This window comes from Cygnus olor, chromosome 1 (assembly GCF_009769625.2).
Source record: "Cygnus olor isolate bCygOlo1 chromosome 1, bCygOlo1.pri.v2, whole genome shotgun sequence".
NCBI lineage: Eukaryota > Metazoa > Chordata > Aves > Anseriformes > Anatidae > Cygnus > Cygnus olor.
The window spans coordinates 11,654,719-11,662,938 of NC_049169.1; positions in this window are offsets into that span (position 1 = coordinate 11,654,719).

The following is an 8,220-nucleotide window of genomic DNA, read 5'->3' on the forward strand; positions in this document are numbered from 1 at the left end:
ACCATGTAAAACAAAATGCATACTTCTAGAATTATAACCTTATACCAGTACATGTAAAATCTCACGTTCCTCTGTATTAAAGTTAAATCTGACTATTGTGTGTGTTAACATTCAAAACATGCTTTACCAAATAACTTCTCTGTCAGAAAACAAATTCCTTTCTCTAAGTGACATGGTACCATGGTTCACCAGCACACATCCATTTAAAAAGCTGCAAAGATAATCTCAGAGATAAGATAGCAGAGGAGGGTTGATATGCATTTTGTAATTACTCTCATTGGAATGTGATCTCAGTGGCATCTTCACTCCCACAAAGCTTGTTGGTTAGTTGGTATCTATGGGTAACTACAACTGTAGCCCATCAAAAATGTACCTATCAAAATCAGTATAAAATCTACTCTATAACTAAACAAGGATCTTTCTATTTTAAAAGTGATTGATAGAACTTAAAATAATAGGCCACTATTGCTTGAAGTTCAACAATGTTGGGGTAGTGGGAATGGCAGTTTGAAACCCTCATACTTCTCGTGCAGTGGGAGGGCACAGACCCTGCCCACAGGGCTGGACTTCTCTCCATGCAGGACACCAGCACAGCCAGGAACTGAAAATGATCTGAATTTTTGGGTAGACCAGTGTGGAGCCAGGAGTTGGACTCGATGATTTTTATGCGTCTCTTCCAAGTTGCGATATTCTATGATTCTATGAAAACTGGTGCACGGTGGGAGATGTGTCACTAAGGGAGTGGGAGAAGAGTTTCATCAATTGTGCAAAATATGGTCATGAGCTTCTTTAAGTCTCAGAGTACCACCTGGCATTGTCTAGTCAAAAAAAAAAAAAAATCCTCTTTTTGATCAAAATGATGTTGTGGCTTGTTATGGCTGCATTATTATGGCTGCATGGTCAGTATTGTGTAGAGTTTTCTTTCCTTTCCATTTTTATTTTTACAATCAAAAAGGAAATGATAGCTGGAACTAACCTAAACGTGCTGCTGCTTATCTTCAGTGGAGAATAATTTCATCAGAACCATCACATTGCCCTGAAACCTGCTATGCTTGCTGATGTTAACAAAGCACTGTGCACAAAAGGAACATGTGCACAGGGAGAAGAGATTTCTGACCTGCATGCAGAAAATGCTTAGATCAGAGCTGTGAATTTCTTACCAAGAGCTGACAACAACACGGCCCGACGTGCCACGTCTGAGACCTCTCATGGCATCCTCTGATGTGTGCCGGAGGATGGATGGGCAGAGGGGAGATTTCTGCCACCATTTCAGCTAGCTTTGTGCTGCTGAGCAGGTCAGGGAGCGGCTGTCTGTCTCAGGCTGGACATCCTCACGTCCATACATCTATTCTGCTTGCTTGGCTCTGGTACATTTCAAGTCGCTTTCTTTCAAATTTTCTTGAAAATCATCTGACCACAAAAGTTATGAAAAGAGGTTTTTAAGTCTGAGTAATTTACTCTCAAGCCACTGCCCTAGCAAGAAGGTAAATATTTGTGGCCACATCTGAAAAATGCGTGACAGTCCCATAATCTGTCTGCCAAGCCCAAATGGCAGCTTTGCCGTGCCTGTCCTCTTTGCTGCCTTTGCTAGCAGCTGACTAGGGCTGTTTCAGAGCAAATATTTGCAGCTTGGCAAGAACATGCTGCTCCCCCCAGCTTCCTGGATGGCATGTTTGCTCTGAGGGAGTTTGCAGAGTATCAGGGTAATGCACAAACATCTCAGGATAAGATCTCACTTGGGGTCTATGCAGGATCCAGCTACTACTTCTCCAGATGGTTAAGAAAGTTCATGTTTTTTCTTCTGCTGGAGAAGTTTATCTAGCTGATATCTGGTTACTAATTCTATTTTCTATTGCAAAGATAAATAGAACTGTTCACATTGCAGGCTGTTCTCTTAAATATGAGAGGAGCTTGAATACACGAGATAAGAGAACAAAGTGAAGGAAGGACAAAGTAACAAATCATAGCAAGGACACTACACTGAGTTTTATTAACAGCAATCTCAATTTAAAGCAAACAAACAAACAGACAAACATGGTGTGGTCCTGAACTCCAAACAGAGGCACTTACCAAAGGCTATGCAAGAAATATCAACTTTATGGCAGAACACTCCAGAATAGTCATTAGTGAAATCTAATCAATTACTGCCTTCTCAGTAATGCAGGTTAACGAACTAATCCATAAATCATGCAGGGTCTCAGGTAGCACTTTATGAGTTAGCAAGGGTTGGGGGGGTGGGGGGGGGTTGTTTTGCTTTTTTTTTTTTAATATATTTTATTAATCCTTGTAGCATATATTATGAATGTAATCATCTACTCTCCTGCATCAAAAGATGTGTCATGATTTACACTGACTAATTAAATGTAAAGAGATTTACCAGTGGAAATCCGGAAATAAATTTTTAATACAGAATGCATAATTATATTTCAATAATAAAACTTATTACAGCCTGCTGCAGAATAGCTTATCAGCACACACCTCAGCAGTGTTAGTGTTAAAAATCAATAGGCAAAAATTGGAAAATTTGTAAATAAGATTTGAAAGTACTTTCAAACCATGGTGGAAGCACAGCCTTTCAAACATCACATTACCTTCCAGGCCCTTTTACAGACCTTGCCACAGGTGGTAAGGAGCAGCTTAGGCCTACTCGCAGCAACCGAGCTGCACAAATGGATTTAGAGGACAAAGGAGAGCGATTGTTCCTCTACTAATAAGAAAAAAGTGCTGACTAAACCCACCAAATCAAGCTTTTGAATTCCACTAGCCTTGTTTAAAAAAACAAGGGCTTATTTGTCCTCTTGGGGGGGCCTATGGCAGAGGTTTCCGAGCTGGGTCTCAGCAGGCCAGTGCATCTGTGTGGCCCCGACCACTAAAGCAAATCAGTTATGTTAATAACAAGTTGCACTGGAGCTTTTAGCCCAGTCTAGCATGGGAATGTTTTCTGAAATCACATATATAGAAACAGCTAAAACAGCTAAAACAGCTGCTGTTTTCTGTTGTCTCAGCTAACCCATCCTTAGAAGAATATTATGAGCTGATAACCTTATCAAACATTACCCAGACAAACAAAAGTGTCATGGGGGACTTATTGTGATGATGGCCCATTTTCTCATCTCAGGCTATAACTAAATTTAACACGTGGCACCTAATCATTACAACTCAGCATCTTCAATCTACATGAGGGAAAGCACCTATGTGTTTAACCTAAGTCAGGTGAAGTAAGAGAAGGTTGAAAGCATTCTTCAGCTCCATCCTGCTCACCTGATCCAAGCAACAATCCCACTCAAATCAGCTCAGAAGAAGCAGAAAAAAAAAAAAAAAAAAAAGCTGTGTCTCAAACCCTGAAGGACTGGAGGAGCATGGGGTTGTGAGCACAGGGGGGTTGCTTCTAGGTCCTTGCTGGAGTAATTCCATATTTTTTCAACAAATGTTATATTTCATCACCGGCTTCACTTGAGATTTGAGGTCTGGCCAGCACTCAGCTCAGCAATCCTCACTCTGATATTACACTGGTTGCAGAGCTAACAGGGAGAATTCTAAAACGCCCATTAAAAATAATGAAGGGAAAAAAAAAAATAGAACTTGAGGTCTCATGATCTTAAACCAAATAATCTTGTGACACTCAATGTGCCCAGAAAGAACAGTTTGTGGAAACATGTGATTAGGAGCAGAACAAAACAAGGAAGAGTGGAAAGGAAGTAGAGAGGGAGAGAGGCAAGCAGACAGGCAGAAACCTACTGAGGAGCAGTGGGCAAACCGGCCATCATGGCTCTTGTGCTGGGGTGAGGAGTCTGTGCCATCTGCCTCATTCAGAAGCAAAAAAGGAAACAAAACAAAACCTTCCCACCAAGCACTAATTAGAAGACATCTTCAGATTTTATTTAGGTTTAGCTCAATATCAAAAACCTTAAAATGGGGGGAGGTAGAGGCAGGAGAGCAAGGTTTTACTTGTAAAAGTCCTATAATTTTAATCCAGAAAATTCAGTCTTTTTAGGCCGTAAATGAAGAGCAGGAGCAGCAGGTTTCTGCTGCTGTGATTTCTAGTTTCACTATAAACAATTCCAATAATTCAATTTAAAACAGAAGACAAGGCTACCAAATGTTCTTAATGTGTGGTTGCTGGTTTTACTGCTTAATTTTTAATTGCTGTCATTCACCAGTATCTGTGCAGAAAATAATCAAACTTATATGTGGTAGTATCCATAAAAAATGTAAGTATTTCTTCAGATGTACAAAAATAATTTAACATCAACAGCCTAATTTTATATTTACTATCTTGTGTTTATTTTAAGTTGTGAGGACTCCCGCTTTTACAAATGAAACCACATTTTTCACACATAGATTACTAAATTTGATACTGATATTGGTTCTTACCCAGCTAACATCTTCCAAATTTTATAACCCGGCTTTATCTTGCAGCATAAATTTCCATTTATGATTTCAATAAGGCAAAAGAACTTTCATATAAGGATTTCCTGCTTACTGAGGTAACTTCTTCAAGGGACTACTTAAGAGAAATGAATCTCCAAGGCCCAGTGCTGACCATTGGGCCTGCTGGTCAGGCAGGTGTGGAGCCTTGAATGCTACCAGATTAGAAAAGCAGAGTTTGAACAGAAAGCTTTTATTTTTTTGACAGGGGATTCTCACAAGTGGTTGAAATCCTAAGGCTGTTCCCTGTCAACTGGTAGAGCCTCACCTGCAACAACCATGATTTGAGCTCAACTTCTCTCAAAATAATGTTATTATTACTGTTATTTTTAATATTATTCTAAGCTGCCAATAAGCAAAGAGGACCAACCTAATCACACTGAGCTAGCAAACAAGTAAAAGAATCTAAAGTAGATACTGGAGATAGATAAAGAAAATACAGCATTTTTTCCCTGTGGTGCAAATAAGACTGGCTGAAAGCTCCAGCATTGGCCAGCTGGCCACCGAGGGCAGCTGAAGAGCAGCGAGCAAGCAAAGCTCCAGGGACGCTACCTCACCCACTCAAAGTGCTAGCCAAAACATCTCCAAGATTTGATGTACAAAATGTCTATATATGTAATTGCTGGAAGAATACATTCTGTAAATTCATTTTCTAAGCAAACACTGTGTGGAGGTTTCCTTGAAGCACTTATTCTTGCTCATAATTCCTACGCAAATCGAGTGAAAAATAGAGCTTCTGTTTCCAGTACTACCCATTTAATTATGCATAGATTTGCAACTTGTCCCATTACCCAACTTTTAGTCTTTATATACATAAACTGTGGTAGAAATTTGTTTTCTAAAAGACCTTTCTAAAAATGGAGTTTGAATGTTTTTGCAGTCTGTCAGTCCATGATTTTGCTTCTCTTTAAAATCTGTCAAGTGGCTTTCCTTTCTTCATTATTATTTATCTTTACTTTTGAACAGCCTGACAAGCACTGATGCCATACCTGGGTTTAAAAAGATAAGTTCTTCAATTCTTCCTTTCTTTCTTTCTTTCTTTTTTTTTTCTTTTTTTTCTTTTTTTTTTTTTTTTTTTTTTTGAATTTAAAATAGTCTGGAAATTGTCATTCAAAGTTCTTAGAAACAAAACATACACTATCTGAAAATATTTCAGCCTTAAGGTTTAAAAAAGAATCATGAAATTATCTGCATGTAATGAATAAAGGATATGACCAAATTTTATTTGAATGAAGCAAGTCTAGTCCAAGCCAGTGCCAAAGTGAGACCTGTGATTTGTGTTCTATTTTAAATCCCAAGCTTCGAAGACTCTCCACCAGCTCAATCCATGAAAATTCAGCGAAATACACGGGAGTAATTCCAGAGGTGGCAATGGAAAGTCTGGCCCATTACTTCAGGACATATAGCTAAAATGGACTAGTAGTTCTTTTCTTGTCTTGTATCTATGCTTCCTCACTATCAGACTGTCAATGTTGCAAAACCTTGGCTGAAGGACAACAGGTAACAATACAAACGACAGTGACAAGGAAAATAGAAAACAGTGGGAGGAGATAGATAGAGGTACAAAGGAGGGTAATTAAATGTTGTGGAACATTGCTCAGTCATGAGCTCATAGCAATGACCTTTTTCCTGACGGAGAAGAGTAAAGGTTAAGCACCAGCCGTGCTTCAGCCAGCATGGGCTTTCAGTGTGATGCAGTTGCTAAGCTCTCCTCAACAGGCATCCCAGTGTATGAATTCAGAAAGCGACGTGAATCATCCTGGAGTAATGATAGCTGAAGAGACATAAGGAAGAAAACAAACAGTCAAAGCTCGGTGAGGCACTCTTAAACTTCATTTGGGAAAGAAAAAAAATCCACCCTCGGGTCTCTAAAAATAGCTACAGAAAGTACTGCTTCAGATATAAACACTTTGCTTCCTCAGGCCTGTGCAAGGGGATGCATGCTGACAAAAACCACTCAGATTGTGAGAGGACAGACACATTTGACTTAGTATATGACGAATTTCATGGCTACATTTGTAAAGACAGAAATATTCATAGCTATTACAAGCTTTTATCCAATGCAGCTGGATGACAACATTTACAATCCAGGGGAACAGAGACAGAGAAAATCTCTCTCTTTTCATAATGCTTTTTATGCTCAAGCCCAGTCTGTGGCTTGAGCTAAATATACTGTGAATGTTTTGCAGATTTTTTTTTTCTGGCAATACAAACTAGTCTGTGAGAGACCTTGCTGATCAAAAAAACAATAAGCAGTTATCTCCCAGCGAGGGTTCAATCAGTTCAGAAATTCACAGCTGGCTTAAAAGGAGGGACATATAATCAGGAGGTAAAGCACAGTGCAGCAAAGCATATGAAGAGGTGGACAAGCCAGGATAAAATATCAGAGATGAATGAGTGACACAGAGCTGAAATTTTGTTTTGCTAATCACAGCCAAAGCAGGACACACTGAATGCGCTGGAGGAGCCAGCCCAGTGCTGCTTCTGGGTTGAGCATTTGTTCTGTGTTGTACAACTCACTCCCTGGAAACACTGAAATTCAAGACATTCATCAGTCAAGGGGCCTTGGCATTAATGGATTTGGCCAGGTTTCTCCAGAGTAATTGATATACATTTTTCCCTAGTTGTTACCTGGGTTTTCATGCTCAACAGGAACTATTAAAAGCTGTGGAAGTCTTAACAGGAGGGCTAAGAAAAAGCAATATCCTATAGCAGAAAGGAAGAAGGGTTCACCAGTTTTGCAGCCCTCCTCTCCAGGGATGCTGAATGGAACCACAGCCTTTTAAGATCCAACAAAAGATAGAGATGGATGAAAGAGTTTCAAAAAAGTAATTTAAAGTCATATCATTAAAAATACATCTGTTGAAACCAGTGTGCAAAATCTGCTGTAAATATTTTGCTGAATAAGGCATTCTTATCAAAATGAAGCATCTGAGACAAGAATATTGTTTGGTACCTAGGAACATTTCCCTTTCTCCCCCCCATGGAAAAAGAATAACAGAGTACCATAAACCTGTGGAAAATTTACTTTATCAGCAGCTCATCAGCAAAGTATTAGAACAGAAAAGTGAAAAACACGGGAATGGAAGATGTCAGGCTTACAGCCCAGATGACCTAGTACTACTATCAAATAGCGTCAGTACTCTTCTCAAGTACTGCCATGCATGGAAGAGGAATTATTACTTTCTCAGTTAAAGATGACAGTATAATGAACATTCTACTGATTAAAGAGGAAGAATCAGAATAAAATAAAGAGTTTAGATGTTAAATATGCATTTTTAGGGCTGTGCAAGAGGAGGGTGACATTCAGCAGTATTGTCTGGGGGCATAGACCTCAGAGAAAACAAATGCACTGAAATGAGTTTGAAGTATGCTAATACCAGAACTATTTGTTTGCACACCAAGGTCAGAGGATTTCATCTAGCAGTTCCTGCAGGTGGTGTGTAGATTCTGAAGACATGAGAAAGTACATAAGAGCTGTAGCTTTAAATATAAAAAACGCATGCAGACTCAACCTTTCTGCTGACTAGGAATATTACAGAAATGTCCACAAATTCTAAAGCTGTCTATATAGTTTGGGACCATTCTATCAAATTTAGTGCTGTTTTTATAATTTATTTGGTTGAAAATACCAAGTGAGTTACTCACAATGCCTATGTTTCTATAAAAGTGCAGCTCTTCTTTTCAGTTCTCTTAATCATAAGCCTGCATACCAATAAGGCATCAAGCATAGAAAGCAACTGCATTTCCATTCACTACAGCTAAGGAAGCTGAGAATGGTTACACCCATGT